The sequence below is a fragment of the Phyllostomus discolor genome, chromosome 13, assembly GCF_004126475.2.
Source record: "Phyllostomus discolor isolate MPI-MPIP mPhyDis1 chromosome 13, mPhyDis1.pri.v3, whole genome shotgun sequence".
NCBI lineage: Eukaryota > Metazoa > Chordata > Mammalia > Chiroptera > Phyllostomidae > Phyllostomus > Phyllostomus discolor.
Genome location: NC_040915.2, coordinates 50,182,737 through 50,200,153, shown reverse-complemented (window position 1 = coordinate 50,200,153; position 17,417 = coordinate 50,182,737). Strand labels below are relative to the sequence as shown.

At 35.8% G+C, this 17,417-nt stretch overlaps 1 protein-coding gene across 2 annotated transcripts in view; it reads left to right on the top strand.

Annotated features, from left to right (window-relative positions):
• TAOK3 (TAO kinase 3) overlaps positions 1-17,417 on the top strand; it is a 138,271-nt gene that overhangs the window by 53,689 nt on the left and 67,165 nt on the right. For both annotated transcript variants that reach the window (XM_036014140.1, XM_036014139.1), the window contains exon 2: positions 7,014-7,115. The gene's annotated coding sequence lies outside the window, so the exon portion shown is untranslated. The remainder of the gene's footprint in view (positions 1-7,013; positions 7,116-17,417) is intronic.

Here is a 17,417-nt window from a genome sequence, read left to right as displayed (position 1 = left end):
ACAACAAGCCACACAACTATTGGCAATATCCGAGACTTTGTCAACAGTCACAGATATTTTATAATATATAACAGTTACAGAAATCTCAAAATACTGTTTATGTTTATCTTTGAAGTTGTAAATATTAGACTCCCTACTAGCTGTTATTACTAAATAAACTAATAGAGAAACACATATATTGCTATATGATAAATTTGTTTAATATTTTGATCATTTTATTTCAGTGTAATTAGTTTCCCTTGTAATTCTAAGTGGTTGATTTTTTTTTCCACTTACAGCATTATTCTGAGAAGGCAGCTGTAGGCTTCACCTCACAAAGAGGTTAATGTCACAAAAAAGGTTAAGAATCCTTTTATAGATAGACTTTTTTTTTCTTTAGATGAGCTCAGCTGTTCCCAAACTTAACTGTGTATGAGAATTACTTGAAAGGATTTTATAAATAAAACCAGGTGTATGGCCTGGGATTTTCAAGGACAACTTGAACTGTCTGCAGTTTCGGCCTCGAGTGTTGATCTTTGTAACCCAGCCGCCTTGTGTAAGCTGTGACTCCATTCTAGAGTGTTTTCAAGTAGATCCACAGACCCTTGGGAAAATGAAGACATGAAAATGGGTCTAAACATCCTCTATGAGGTTGTTTAAATGTTATGTATTCATTGTGACAATTGTCTCCTTTAAAAAAAATGCATAGCAGATCATCTGGATGACCACCAAACAGTCCTGTGGTTTGCTGTTGTTAAAGGGCCTGAGTTTGTGATTACCATAGCCCACAGCCAAGTGGTGCCACTCGACTTGTCTTGGAAGTGATGAGGAAAGTATAGAAGTAATGCATAGATGTGGGACTCAAAGGCCAGATGACGTCAAGGCAGGCTGTGTGAATGAAGTTTCCCCGGGAATGCGGGCAGAGGAAAGTGGTGGGGGAATTAAGCTGTCACAGGTACTCACACTTTACAACAAAAGCTGAAACACGGTTGATAGGGACATAATTGCTTTCGGCGTTATTGTATCAACAGAATTAATAGCGTCTTTATGTTAAATCAGTGTTGTTAACTTTGATTTGAGGAGGGGTTGTGAATTGGTTGTGTAGAAGTTATAGAAAAGCTGTAAGAAGTCTGTTGCAGTTTTATGAATAAATGAGCAGTCTCATCTTCAGTAGTAGCTCAGGCCACAACTTTCAAGTCATCCTTGACACCACTCTTTCATATTCACTCAACACAGCGAAGCCCATTGGCTGTTCCTTCTCAGCTATTCCAGAATTTAACTTCTTCTTACTACTACCTCCACCACCGCCACCATGGTGGCACTGGCCACCATCATTTCTTGCCTGGACTTTCGTAATGGCTAATTCCAGATTTCTCTGTTTTTAAACTTTGTACTCCTACAATTTGTTTTTCACAGAGTGGTCACAGTGATTTTTTAAAATACTTAAATCACTTCTCTCCCAAAATACTTCAATGGCTTCCCAGTTGACTTATAATAAAATCCAAAGTCTCTTCCCCTGCTCTACTCTCCATTGCTCACTCTGTGCTACCCACTCTGGCCTGGCTTCTCCTGGAATGCACCAAGCATCTTGCTGTGTTCTCTGCCTGGACCACTCTTCCTTGCTAGGTGTCTCCAGGGCTTTTCCTTCGGTTCATTTAGCCTTCAGGTGTATGTTCAACTGTCAGATCATCAGAGAGATCTGCCTTGACCTCTGACCCTGCTTCATTCAATATTTCCTTATTATATGTATTAATGCCCGACATATCAATACTTAATGTGTTTCTTTCTGTTGGAATACATATAAACTCTATGCAAGTAGGGAACAACCTAAAGCCTTGTTCAGTACTAGACACATATTAGGCACTTAATAAATATTTGCTGAATGAATGAATACATGAATAAATAAAGTGAATGACTAAAAAAATTAAAGTCTTAGGGATCTGTGAGAATTTTTTATAAGCAATCTAAATATTAATCAAGTTTAAGAAACCCTATTTTAATGAGTAAATTATCATTTCCATTTTCATACTGTACATATGACTAAGCTACAGTAAGAAGTGAAGACTTCAAAAGCCTGGTTAAATCTATTGGAATAGTTTGGAATTTACATAGACAGATCAGCACCATTTTTGTACTGGTTTTAACTCAGGTAAAGTACCATTTTCCCACAATGGATGAATAATTGATTTCAAGTTGCTAGCTTCATATTAAAGTATCACACAAAACTAAACTTTTCAGGGTTAAATTCAAGAAATCCAAAGGAGTTTTCCTGCTCTGACTGGTGTGGCTCAGTGGATTGGGTGCTATTCTGAAAACCAAAAGGTCACAGGTTCAGTTCCCAGTCAGGGCACATGCCTGCCTTGGGGGCCAGGTCCTTGGTTGGGAGCAGGCAAGAGGCAACCAATCAATCTTTCTCTCCCTCATTCTCCATCCCCCTCTCTCTAAAAACAAATAAATAAAATCTTTTCTTTTTAAAGGAGCTTTTTCTTTCCCATCTGTCTCTCAACCTAAACATCTATTTTTTTAAGGGGTGGGAGGAAATAATAGTCTTTAAGAAACCAAAATAATTGATATTTGTGCTTTTTAGCACACATAAAGTCTTAAAAAGGTGACTTGGAAGAGTATTCTTCACAATATTTAATGTCGATTGACCCAGGAGTAGTCTAAAGGTTATAGTTATTATGATAGCCAGTAACCCCCAGCCACTTCTGCATTACTGGCTAAGTAGAAATGAGATGATCGCTAAGGTTCCCTTCCAGTTCTCAAATGGAGTGATGAATGATCACAACGGGCATATATAATTACTGATATAAAAAGCAAGTGTCATCTAGTTTCATTTTCAAAGTGAAAGTACCATAAAAATGGTTTCTTATCTCAGAATAACAGGTGTCAGTGGCAGACTGTAGCAACAGCTAACCAAAACAGTCATTTATTTCTGTAAAGACAGTTCTCTCCAAGCCGTCTGGGAGGTTGTATTGTAGCTAGATTAGAAAAGACACTGGACTCAGTCTTGACTTTGAAAACGTCCTATCACTTATTTTTACTTCATTTTTTACTGCTGTAAAATGAATATTTTATCTGCCTTCTGGGAGCAAGATAATGAATGAAATAATAGGAATTTACACAGATGAAGTTTAAGTTTGAGAGTCCCTCATTTATACCAGCCCTTCTAAGGCCCTATACCTACTTGTGTGGGAATTGTGTACAAAGTTTTTTTTTTAAAGAGATCCCCAAATTTGTTTACTCTTTCATCCCCTTAAAAACTAAATCCACCACTATTTATTGAAGTGTTATGAGGGCCTTTAGAGAAATAATGACATAGAAGTCCAATCTTACGTTAAATTAAACTTTTCTTGATTACCGTGTAAGATATAGATAGCAAAATAGGAAAACTTTTTGCTAGTTTTAAAAGATTTATTTGTGTATTACTACAGGGAGGGGAAGGGAGGAAGAGAGGGAGAAAAACATCAATTGGTTGCACAGCACCCGACCTGGGACCAAACCCACAACCTAGGCAGGTGCCCGCCCTGATCAGGCATCAAACCCGCAGGCTTTCAGTTTACAGGACAATGCTTCAGCCAACTGAGCCATACCAGCCAGGGCAACAAGTGTTTTTTTCCTATACTGAGTCATGATGTCTGTGAAAAATAATTTACTGGATTATCATTGTTGGCAGATTGCCCTTTCTTAGACTAAAGAATGAAAAAAAATAATTTCGGTTGCATGTCTCTGATAAAATCTTCTATTATAAGCTACCTGGATTTTGGATTGTTCAGTTGGCCTAAGGGCCCAAGACCTGAAATACTGCATTCTTGGCACAGTTCTATGTTCTCACCATAAACGCAATACCTGAGTTTGCAGGAGGTCAAGGAAAAGGGGAAAAATAATTTCATGCATATTATTTCATCTTCAGTTAATTATTAAAATGCTGTCGTCTTGGAAGGAAAAATATTCCTCATATTTTGAGGGAAGGATGGATTGAAAGATAATTTTTAGTATAAAACTGGGATGAAAAAGGGAAGGATATTTCAGCAGACTTTTATAGAGTGTCTGCTATATAAAGAGGCCATTGGGCCTAGCAGTTCAACTCCTAGGTATTTAGTCAAGAGAAACAAAAACGTATGTTCACACAAAAACTTGTACACAAATGATTGTAATAGTATTATTATAGAAGTCCTTTCATATAGCATGTTCAGAACAGGGACATCTACAGAAATGGAAAGTAGATTAGTGGTTGCTTAGGAACGGAGGGATGGGACAAGGGGGTGATGGCTACAAGGTATGGGACTTCTTTTTGTGGTGATGAAAATGTTCTGAAACTGACCAGGATGGTCGCACGTATTTGTGAATATGCAAAAACCATGCATTGAGTTGTATACTTTCACAGGGTCAGTTGTATAGGATGTGAATTATATATCTCAATAAAAACTGATTTTTAAAAACTATGGCATGAGGATACAATGTTTAATTAAAAACATACATTTAGACATGTATCCTGCTCTGAAGAAGCACTCATCACCCAGTGGGAGCGCTAATATGTGTGCATTTAAAACTGAAGCCAAGAGAGAAAACAGGAGGTGTTACAGAAGAGGTGACACTTAGCTGGACTGGGAGGGTGGCTGGGACTCGGATGTTCTAGGCAGAGGCAACAACATAAGCAAAGACAAAGTTATGAAAATGTAACTGTACAATAATTCATTTTGTCCTGATTATCGAGTTTAGAATTTAGGTTAGAGTAATGCTTTGGGGCCAGCTTTGAATGTCAGCTCGCTGAAGTAGGCCACAGGGAGAGACTGAAGGGTTTCTGAGCAAAGATATGATGTTATCTGAACCGTGCTTCAGGAAGATGATTATGGTAACAGTGTTTTTAAGACGAGCTCCAGAAAAGATAAGTGGCTGAAAGCAGACACAGAGGAAAGGGATAATGAGTACTAACAGAAATGGAAAGTGAAGAGCACAAAAAAGAAATGTGTGAAGCAGAATTGTGAATTAATTGGGGCAAAGGGAAGGGAAGAGTCAAGTTAATGTGAGGTGTGTATGAACCATTTAGGGGAGACGCCAAAGAGATGCTTGAAAACATGGGACTGGACCTTAGAACGGAGTTTAGGACCGACGAGTGACACTGTGTTACATGAAACCACTCCATGGGCAACAATTAGGAGAGCGGCTTGCACTCACACAGAGAGCTGCAGGCAAATACTTCAAGGACCACATTTTACTCAGAGATCATGGAAAAGATAAACTAAAGAAGGAATAATCTGGAAAAACAAGAAATGACAGTTTCATGGAATCTAAAGAGACATTTCTAGAGAAAGAGGAGAGGTGGTGAAAGGGAAGGAAACTGAGAACATCCCTTTAGATGTAGTGGATAAACCTCCGAGTCTAGTTTTCAGGCTCAATAACACGTGCATTGTTCTAGCAGGAGGAAAAAATGGTAAAAGTCAGAAACGTTAATTCTTAGAAGCCTCAGACAGTTTTAGAACATTGATAGAGGCGTGCACCTGAAGATAGGGAGACTACATATTTTAAGAAAATAGTGTAAAAATGAGTATTTAGAGAGGAGAAAAATACTAAGCATGGATGTTCATAGCATATGAATAATTTCTAAAAGTGAACATCTCCCACATTTGAAATTAGCTAGGACATGAGGATGTCAGTAAATGCCTTCTTTAAATCTACTGTCTTAGACATTTTGCAACTAGTATTAATATAAAACAAAAGGAATATTTTCATTTGTTGAGGGTATAGTCAGACTAGATTAGCAGGGTAGAAATGCAGACATAACAATTACTGGTTAGTTGGTGATTCAGTAAAATGTGATGCTGAATTCCGGCAAATTTTAGGTACCAGTTAATCTAAGGCACCTCATAGCCACAGAATCGGGGAGTAACAAAAATAATGAAGAAGATTAGTTTATAAGTACAGATGTGAGTGGAGATTGGGACATCCTCAGCAGGAAAAATGTGAAAATGGAGACTGGTATCTTTTTTCTAGTCCCCACCCCACCTCCCACCACAGAGGCCTTCATCTCCAAAGCTAGTCAAGTATCTAAAAATTATTTCAATAGCATAAGTTTAAAATTGTTACATTCTTTGATCCAACAAATACCTTTCTAGAAATCCATTCCAAAGAAAGCCTTAAGACATAGATAGATAATATGCACAAAGATCTTCAAAACATAATAAATTTTAATAGTTCAACAAAGGGTTGGCTATGGCCTTGTTTTCAAATTGTGGAGAAACAGTCATGGATGAAATATGGCTCTTCCATAAGATGTACATTGAGTAGTCATTAAATGATCTTTGTGAATAGTGTTTGATGACATGGCAAAATGCTTATAATATAGTTAGACAAAAGAGGTGGTCTATGACATTATATGTGTAAATGCAATCTCAGCTGTTTAACAAGATAAATATGGGCATGAAGAAATAAATAAATATGTGCTTAGAGAAACGTATGCCAACCTGGTAATGGAGTTTTTCCTGGGTAGGATTATGGATTTTTTTTTCATATAGTACTATATATTTCCCAGATTTTCTACATTGGGCATGTACTTCTTTAGTAGATAATAAAGAATAATCATTACTCCCAAAGTGTGGGGGATTGGTTATAGGAGAGCCTCGGAAAGGGAAGATGGATGAGTCAGTGTAAAGTGTCATGCCTATCGGAAAAGCAATGCAGAATGTAAGCCTTCCTGACAGACAATCAGTAGCATCAATGTGTGCTGTCAGATTAGTCCTGTTTGCTGGTAGCCGCTATTGAGTTTCCCTGGACTTGAGCAAACCAGCGGAAGCCTCAACACAGATTCCAAAATCTAATGACACGTTTGTTTCCCTGGTATTGCCTGGGAAGGAGTAGCTGGTGTCTCTGTTGGGAAAACTTCAGCTTTTACATTTGTCATCCACAAACAGATGAAGATAAAATTCTAACTTTGTAATATTATTTGTAAATATGTAAAGCTGCCTTGTTATCGATTGTCACTTCTTTAATTTTGCCACTTGTACTCAGCGTATTTTATTCTTCTCTTCCCATAGGTGCACCATAAATGCAGAAGACCAAAATTACAAAAGAGGAGCAAAGGTTGCTGCTAAAATGAATTTGAGCAATACAGTATATTTTGTGCCATACACAAAAAGGTATTGTCCATAGATCCAAGCTTTCTCATATAAAATGGGGACCAATTGTACAGTTTGGTTTTCTATAATTAATTTTTATATTTGTAAGAGAAATACATTAAAGGGAAAGGAAAACATTAATAAAATTGGGGTAAAATATTATTTCATGAAACTTTTTAGGTTCAAGTTATTCCTTTATAGATTTTTATTATTCTCAGTTATAGCTTACAATATAGAGAATTACTGAGCTAAAAGAAATGAGCTAAAGTTGTTTTCTGTCATTAAGTTATTTTTTGTTGTAGTAATACACATTAGCAAAAAGAAGAAAATAAAAAAATTACCTGAAATCCCAACACTTATTTCAGCTAAAACACAAGCCTACAAAGAAATCTAAACTTGCAGGTGAAAGAAGCCACATTGACCACCTTCAGGGTCACACCTCTCCTATGTTCTGCCTGTTTACACCTGCCTTTCACTATAAGAAAAAAAAAACAAGCAATAAAAAAATGGCCTCATATAAAATTCCTATTAGGATATCACTGGGTCAAAAACTGCACCCATTCTATTCTTCCAGTTATGTATCCTTATGCCCTCACCAAAAAAAAAAAAAAAAATGCATCTTTTCTCTATTACCATGCCAATTTGGTGGGCAAAATGAGATGTTTTATTATTCTAGTTTTTACTTCTTTAATTACCAGTGAAATTGTGTATGTTTTACATCATTAATGCCCACTGCTATTTCATTTTTAAATTTCCTGTTTATGTCCTTCAAGTGTATGGGTGGGTGTATGTATATGTATGTGTTCACCTCCCTGATATTAAGGGTAACTGGCAAATATTTTGTAAGAACTATCCCCACTTTATTTGCCTTGCAGTTTTTGTGTCCTTTTAAAACAACATTATTGGTGTATAATTAACACATGATAATTGAATATATTTAAAGAACATGTTTAACATATCTATAAATATAATATTTATTAACACATCACATGTCATCAATATATTTATTAGTTATTAATTTGTATTTCTATTAATATCCATCAATGTGTTTTCATTATATTGTGTTATTAATATTTACTGATATAATATATTTATTGCTATATTAATATTTATCGACAGTCATGTTAATAAGTGAATATATATATATATGAAGCCACCATCATGATGAATATATATATCCAACATTCCCAAAAGCTTTCTGATACCCCTTTTTAATCCCTCCATTCTCTTATCGCAACCATATCCCAAACCCTACCCCCAGGCAACCACTGATGTGCTTTCTGCCCCGTTAGGTTCATTTGAATTTTCTACAATTTTATATAATAAATGAAATCATAAAGTGCATACCCCTTTTTTATCTGGCTTCTTTCACTTAGCATAATTATTTTGAGATTCATCCATGTTGTAGCATGTATCCGTATAGTCCGTTTCAGTGCTGAGTTGCGTTCCATTGTCTGCATCTACCACAGACTGTTTATCCATTCATGTGTTGATGGACATTTGGGTTGTTTCCAGTTGGGGCTATTAAAAATAAAGCTGCTATGAACATTTTTATACAGGGCTTTGTTTGGACATATGCTTTCATTTTTCTTGGCTAAATACCTAGAAGTGGAATGGCTCCATCAGATGGTAGATGCATGTTTAACTATTTAAGAAACTGCCCAACTGTTTTCCAAAGTGTTTGTACTATTTTTACATTCTTGCCAGCAGTATATGAAAGTTCAGTTCCTTCACATCCTTGCCTACACCTCATATACTCTGTCTCTTGAATGGTAGCCATTCTAATAGGTATGTAGTAGTATCTCTTTGTGGTTTTAATTAACATCTCTTTGGTAAATAGCGATATTATTAAGTATTTTTTCTTTCATTTATTTGCCATTCATATATCTTACTTAGTGGGATGTCTGTTCTAATCTTTTCCCCATTTTTCACATTGGGGTGTTCATTTTGTTGAGTTGAAGATTTTTTATATTTTATAGATATAAGCCCTTCATGAGATATGGTTTGCAAATATTTTCTCCTAATCTGTATCTTTTCATTCTCTTAATGGTTTTAGAAAGTATATGTTTTTAATCTTGATCAAGTCTAATTTATCAGTTTTTTCCTTTATGGATTATGCCTTTGTTTTTATATCTAAGAACTCTTTACCTAATCTAATTTCACAAAGGTTTTCTCTTGTGTTTTTTTCAAGGATGTGTTTAGTTGTAGGTTTCACATTTAGTTCTATAATCCATTTGAAATTAATTTTTGTATATGGCGTTAGTATGGATAATTTTTTTTGTCTGTATAGGCAATTGTTCCAACACCATTTGTTGAAGACTTTCTCTACTAAATTGCCTTTGCAGTTTATCACAATTCATTTGTCCATAGATGTATGGTTCTATTTCTGGACTTTCTATTCTGTTGCATTGATTTACTTGTCTCTAGATCCTTGATAACTATAGCCAAATGATAAATCTTGCAAGTAGATTATGTTAGCCCTACAAATTTGTCTTCCTTTTTCAAAGTTGTTTCGGTAGTTCCAAGCCCTTTGCATTTTCATGTGAATTTTAGAATCAGCTTCTCAATTTCTACTTTGAAGGAAAACTCAGTATTGAGTCTTCTGATCCATAGCTATAGTTCATTATGTCTTTCATTTCTTTCACCATTATTTTTTAGCTTTCAAAGTACAAGTCTTTCACATCCTTTGTTGTATTTATCCCTAAATGTTTCATATTTTTATGCTATTATGATATTTACATTTCTTGATTCCACTTGTTCCTTTGCAGAAATATGATTATTTTATATATTGATCTTGTATTCTGCACCTTTGATAAACTCACTTATTAGTTCTAGTAGTTTTTTGTGGATTCCATTGAATTTTCTACCTAGACGATTATGTTGTTGTCAATGTCTTCATTTTTTCCATTCCTGATGCATTTTTTTCTTGCCTTGTTGCACTTATAAAACACCCAGCGCAACGTTGAAGAGAAAGAAGTGTTGAGAGCAGACATCCTTGCCTTATTCCTAATCTAGGAACAAAGCGTTTTGTCTTCCGCTGTTACATTTGACATCAGCTGTAGATGAATACCCTTTGTCAGTGGGATGTTCCCCTTTATTCCTAGGTGGCTCAGAGTTTTTAATCAGGAATGAATTTTGGATTTGGTCAAATTCTTTTTTAGCATTTTTAGAGATAATCATTTAGCTTTTGTTTTAGATTATTGATATAGTGAGTTACATTGATTTTTGAGTGTTAAACCAATCTTGCATTGCTGGGATAAACCCCACTTAGTCATGATGTATTAATTCATTTTATACAGTATTGTTATTTTATTTGCTAAAATTTTGTGGTGAGTTTTTGTATATATATTCATGAAGAATCTTGGTCTGTTATTTTCTAGCATACAATGTTTTTGTCTAGCTTTAAAATCAGGGTAATGAAGGCCTCATAGAATGAGGTTTAGGAAATATTTCTCCTTTCCTTTTTCTGGAAGATGTGTAGAATTAATACTGAATTATCCTTAGATGTTTGGTAGAATTTACGAGTGAAGCCATTTGAGCCTGGAGTTTTCTTTGTACTAGGATTTTTCATTACAAATTCAATTATTTTGAGCCCTGGCTGGTGTAGCTCAGTGGATTGAGCGCGGGCTGGGAACCAAAGTGTCCCAGGTTCGATTCCCAGCCAGGGTACATTCCTAGGTTGCAGGCCAGAACCCCTAGCAACCGCACATAGATGTTTCTCTCTCTCTCTCTCTCCCTCTCTCTCTCCCTCTCTCTCTCTCTCCCTCCCCTCTCTAAAAATAAATAAATAAAATCTTTAAAAAAAATTCAATTATTTTAATTGATATACAGAGGTATTTAGGTTATCTGTTTCTTCTGGAGTAGACTTTGATGGTTTGTCTTTCAAAGAATTTGTCTCTATGATCTAAGTTGTTGAATTTATTTTCATAATTCCATAATAATTTCTGATTATCCTTCTTTATCTATAAAATCTATATTGATGTCATCTCTCTCATTCCTGCTATTAGAAATTGTGTCTTCTGATGTTTTTTCCTAATCAGTCTGGCAAGAGGTTTATAAATTTGATTATGTTTCTCAAAGAATCAGCTTTGCTTTCATTGACCTTTTGGTTTTCTGTTTCATTGATTTCTGCTTTAATCTTTATTATTTTCTTTCTCTACTTACTTTGGGCCTTAATTTTTAAAAGTAAAAGTGGGCCTTAATTTTTTTTGTTGATTTTAGATATTTTTTCTTTCTTAAAACAGCAATCCCTGTGAGTACTGCTTTAGCAACATCCCATAAATTTGATGTGTTGTGCTTTCATTTTAATTAAGATAAAAGTCTTTTCTAGTTTCTGTTTGATTTATTTGGTGACCATGGGTTATATAAAAGTGTGTTACTTAGTTTCCATATATTTGGGTTCTTTTTTCAGATATCTGTCTGCTATTGACAGACAGCAAATCAAAGGAATGTTTATTATAGGACTTATGGACCTACATCCTCCGTAAACAAATCTGTATTGAGTTGGGAAGTAAGACCATGGTAGATACTGAAGGAAGGAGAGCATTTTGTTAAGACTCAGGGATCGTCCACATCCTTAGGCTCAGAACTGCCCTGTTCTCAAGTACACGAACAATGTCAATGGGATTGCCACCAAAGTGGAAACAGCAGGATTCCTGCTTCAGGATCTCTCAGAATTTGGGGATTCCATTGTAGGTTCAGCCTATGACCCAGATCCAAACATTCCAGCCTTTTTGCTATCTCCAGGGCTAACTCCAGCTTCTGGTCAAACAGTCCACACTTGATGGGCATTTCAGGGAGTGGAATGGATCCTTGAGGGCAAAATCTTAGTGAATTCATAACTCTTTGAGAGAAGAAAATCTATTCCAGCTCACCTCGGATCACAAACTAGAACCCTGTCAGTGGCTGGAAGAGGTGCAATTGGAATGTGTCTTTCTGCAGCATCCCAATGCCTTTAATTTATTTGTGTTGTGTTCAGAGAATATACTATACTATGTATGATTTAAACCCTTTTAATAATTTATCGAGTCTGGTTTTTTGGCCCAGAATGTGGCCTATCTTGGTAAATGTTCTATGTGTACTTGAAAATAATGTATATTATGAGGTGTTGGAAAGAGTGCTCTGTAAATGTGAATATTCAAATTGGTTGATGATGTTGTTCAAGCCTTCTGTATCCTTAATGACTTTCTGTCTATTCATTCTATCAATTATTGAGAAAAGAATATTGAAACCTCCCACTGTAATTGTGTATTTGTCTATTTCTCCTTGAAGTTGAAACAGTTTTAAATTATTTTATTGAAGCTCTGTTATTTTGTGCATAAACATTTCAGAATGTTATATTCTCTTGATGAATAGATTGGTCCCTTTATTATTATAAATAAACCTCATATTATTTTTTGCTTTGAAATCTACCTTATCTGATATTAATATAGTAAGCCTAGCTTTCTCCTGATTAATACTATGTATTTTCTACACTTTTAACCTATTTGCCTTTATATTTAAAGTGTATATATGTATTTATATATGCACATATATTTATGTATAATATACAGTCCATATCAAGTGGTATTATACCATTTCACTCATAGCATAACAACTTTACAACACTATACGTCAGTTTCTGTCCTCTAAGAATTTATGTTGTCATACATAGTACTTCCACATATGTTATGAACCTCACATTATATTATTAATTTTTTAACCAATTATATTTTTTTTTACATTAAGTCATGGGGGAAATCTTACAAACCAAATAGTTATCACTTTCAGTGCTTGACATTGTTTTATACAGCTCTATATTTTCATCTGGTATGATTTTTTTCTTATGTCTGAAGGATATCCTTCCCTGGCTGGTGTGGCTCAGTGGATTGAGCACTGACCTGCGAACCAAAGGGTCACGGGTTCTATTCCCAGTCAGGGCACATGCCTGGGTTGCAGGCCAGGTCCCTGGCGGCAGTGCGCAAGACGCAACCACACATCGATGCTTCTCTCCCTCTATTGTCTCTCCCTTCCCCTCTCTCTAGAAATAAGTAAATAAAATCTTTTTAAAAAATAAAGGATATCCTTTAGTATTTCCTGTAATACAGATGGTCAGGTCATAAATTCTTTCACCTTTTGTATGTCTAAAAGCCTTTATTATACCTTTATTTTTCAAAGATATTTCTACTGGGTATAAAATTCTAATTTGACAGGTTTTTTTCCATTTTTAACCTCTTTAAAAATGTTCATCTGCTGACTTCTCATTTGTATTATTTCCAGTGAAGATCTGATGTCATTGTTGTCCTTGTTCCTTTATACATATCACGTCTTTTTTCTTTGACCACTTTAATGATTTTCTCTTTATCACAAGCTTTGAATAATTTATTATGATATGCCTTTGCATAATTTTCATCATATTTCTTGTTCTTGAGAGCCAAAGACCTTTTTTGACCTGTGAGTTTATAATTCTCATCAAAATTTTCAGTTTTTTACTCTTATTTCTTCAAATTTGTATCTGCCCCCAATATCTTTCTTCCCTCTTCAGAACTCCAGTTAGACATATAGGAAACCATTTGAAGTTGTTCCACAGCTCACTGATGCCCCTTTTTTGGCTTTTTTAAAAATGATTTTTACTGATTTATTTTTAGAGAGAGGAGAAGGGAAGGAGAGGGAGAGAAACATCAATGCATGGTTGCACTCCCTTCTGGGAACCTGGCCTGCAACCCAGGCATGTGCCCTGACTGGGAATCGAACCATGAACACTTTGGTTGGCAGGCCCGCACTCAATACACTGAGCTATACCAGCCAGGGCTGGTTGTTTTTATTTTGTGAGTCTTTATTCTCTGCGTACTTCATTTTGGATACTCTCTATTGCTATGTCTTCAAGTTCACTAACTTTCTTTTCTGCTGTCTCATTTGTTACCCATCACAATCAGTGTATTTTTCATCTTGGGAATCATAGCTTTCACCTCTAGAGATTCCTTTGGATAAGGTTTCTTTCTATCTCAGCTGTCTCTACTTTATGTATTCAGTATTTCCTAAGTTTTTAAAAGTATAGAATACAGTTATAATAAATGTTTTAATATCCTTGTCTGCTAATTCTAATGTCTATCAATGTCAGTCTTGGATTGGTTTCAGTTGATTTTTCTCCCATTATGTATCATGTTTTCCTCCTTCTTTGGGTGTTTGGTTACATCTTCTTGGATGTTAGACATTATGAATTTTACCTTTTTAGATATTAGATATTTTATATTCCTTCAATTATGTATGAGCTTTGCCCTGAGACACAGTTAAGCTACTTGGAAATAATTTATCCTTATAGAGCTTACTTTTAAAATTTGCTAGGCACTACTTAGTCTAGAGTGAATTGTTCTCTACTACTAAGGCAAGACTTTTCTGGGTACTCTCATCATTCTCCATGAATTTATGAGGTTTCCTATACTGGACAGTGGAAACAGGTGCTATTTAGGGCCCTTTGTGAGCTTTAGGTACTGTTTCTATAATTTCTTTTATATAGTTCTTCTTATGGCCGGGGTTGTTTTCTCATATGCATGCACTATACTCAGCTGAAGACTTGAGGGCATTTCTCTGCAGGTCTCCATATTCTATTTCTATGCTGCTCTGTTCTATTCAATACTGTGCCCTGAGAACCCTAGCCACCTTGCTTACCCTGGACTCTTATCTCTGTGTTGTCAGCCCAGGAAGCCCACCAGGCTCTAACTAGGTTTCCCCCTCTCTGTGCTATGACCTGGGAACTCTCCTGGGACATTAAGCTGGGCAGTTCTGGCTCACCTTGTTTGCTAGGGATCACTGTTCTCTGCCTGATATCCAATGTCTTGAAATACCATCATTTCACATGTGTTTTTTCAGTGTTTTAGTTGTTTCTTGTGGCAATATATTCAGTCCCTTTTACTCCATCTTGGTTGGAAGCAGAAGTCCGTTCACTACAATTTTAAGATAAAGAAATTATTAATTATAGATAGTTGTTTATTTATTTTAGTTTATGCCTTTTGCTTTGGTTTCTTGCTTTGCAATTAAATATTTATCTGTATCTATTCTAGAAGTTTCTGTGGTCTCATTTTTTACCTTGAAATACTTACTTCTTTGGAAAATCACTTTAGCCTGTAGTATGACATAGTGTCCTGTCTCCACCAAACAGTGATCCATAGTACTCAGCTTTATTCACATTGAAGCCAAAATATTCAAAAGTTTAAAATACACTTTAGTGATTAAAAAGATTTTAGTTCTCATAAATCTTGGTCATAGAACTTTCTGTTTTACCTAGAGAAAATCTCATAATGTGCTTTTTTTCCCCCTTTTGGCCTAGTTTCTAAATAGTATGTCTTTGGTTTAATCCATTGTTTCTCCCTGCTCTCAAACCTAAGTAATGAAGGCAGCAGCACTTTCTGAACTGTGCTTGTGTACTTTCGGCCACCTAACTGACAGACGACTAGATTTAAAGTTCTATTGACATATTGACTTTATGTTTAATTATTGGCATCATTGGATTGACAGGGGGAGTGCCCAGGATAAATGGTATGCAGTGTTGTAGGGGGGAAAACTTTTTCCTTTTTAAAACCTTCAGGAGCTTCCCATTAGCCTCGATAAAGTCCTAATTTCTTAATATGGTTTAAAAGGGCTATTATGATTTCCTTGGATTAACACCAGCTTTATATTTTCTCCTTCCAACTCTCCCATACATTCATATCGAGAGAGCTGCTTTTGGTTGCCCTAAAAAGGCATGCTTTTTCATATTCAAGTAAAAATAGACTGGGTCACCCTATTATACCCTTACGTTAATTTTTTTTGCTTTTTTCTCATAACAATTATGACCATTTTGGTATGTGTCATTTCAGTATCTCACCCCATTTGACACTACACCCTTGAAGGACAAGGGACCACATCTCATTCTATCTTTAACCCCTGTTACAATGCCTGGTAAATACTAGGCATGCAATAAATATTTGTTGAATCAAGGAAAGAGTTGAGAGAATGGATGGATAGTTAGATCGATGACATAAATATGCTAATGTTTTAACTAGACTAACCATATGAAGTAGAGAGAGGGGAAGGGAGGGAGGAAGAGAGGGAGAGAAACATTAATGTGTGGTTGCCTCTTGAGCACCCCCCACACATGCACTACATCTGGCCCAAAACCCAGGCATGTGCCCTGACAGGGAGTCAAACCGGCGACCCTTTGGTTCACAGGCCAGTGCTCAATCCACTGAGCCACTCCAGCCAGGGCTAAAAAAAATGTTTTATTTATATATTTTTGAAGAGAGGGGAAAGGAAGGCAAAAGAGAGGGAGTGAAACATCTGGTATAAGAGAAACAAAGATTGGCTGCCTCTCGCATCACCCCAGCTAGGACCAAACCTGAAACCCAGGCACGACCCCTGACCAGGAATCAAACTGTGGAATTTCTGCTTTGCAGGAGGATGCCCAACCAACTAACTGAGCTATCCTGGTCAGGGCTCAGTTCTACCTCAATTGATGACCCTCTTTTTCTCTTCTTGAGTACATGAACCCCATTGGCTCATGTTTTGAAAAATATAGTTCTATTGACCAATAACCAAATTTCTAGCATAGTTATTTGGTGGATCAAGGAAGAAACACAGACTATTTTGTGATAAGTTCAGATGTTCGAATGAATGATCCTCAGGAATTGAGGGGCAGGATTTATAATAAAAATATAGACGAAAGTTAGTATTTCAATATTTTTTCAAAAAATAAAGAAAATGTACCTGTACCAAATAAGTGTAACTTTTACAATCCACATGTAAACAGTCAAAATGATGCCCTTTTAAACAGAAACTTTGAACTCAGAATATTTTGTAAAGCAGCAGAGTAACGTGCCCCTTTAGGTGAACACTTAAGTCTCTAAACCATAGCACTTCTTCCAGTGGTTCATCAAGAGTTCTTTAATTGCCTGCTCTACTGTATGTATATATTGCATTTTAATTACAAGCATGGGCTTAGCCATTAGATCAGGGTTTGAGTCCCAGTTCTGACAAACACTTGCCTCCTGACCATGGAGAAGTAGTTTCCCCTCTTAATCGTAGTTTGTTCCATAAAAATCAAAACAATAATGTCCTATGTTATGGTTTGTTGTAGGAACTAAAGGAGATAATATATGTGTGTGGTATTTAGTGTCACCTGACACACAGTAAGGCTTAACTAATGTTAGCTGTTATTATTTCAATATTAATTAGACCAAAATGCTTTTTGAACAGATTTATTGAGGTATAATTTTTATACCATACAATTTACCCATTTAAAGTGGATTTTGGTATATTAACAGTTGTGCTACCGTTACCACAATTTTAGAACATTTTCATCATCCTCTA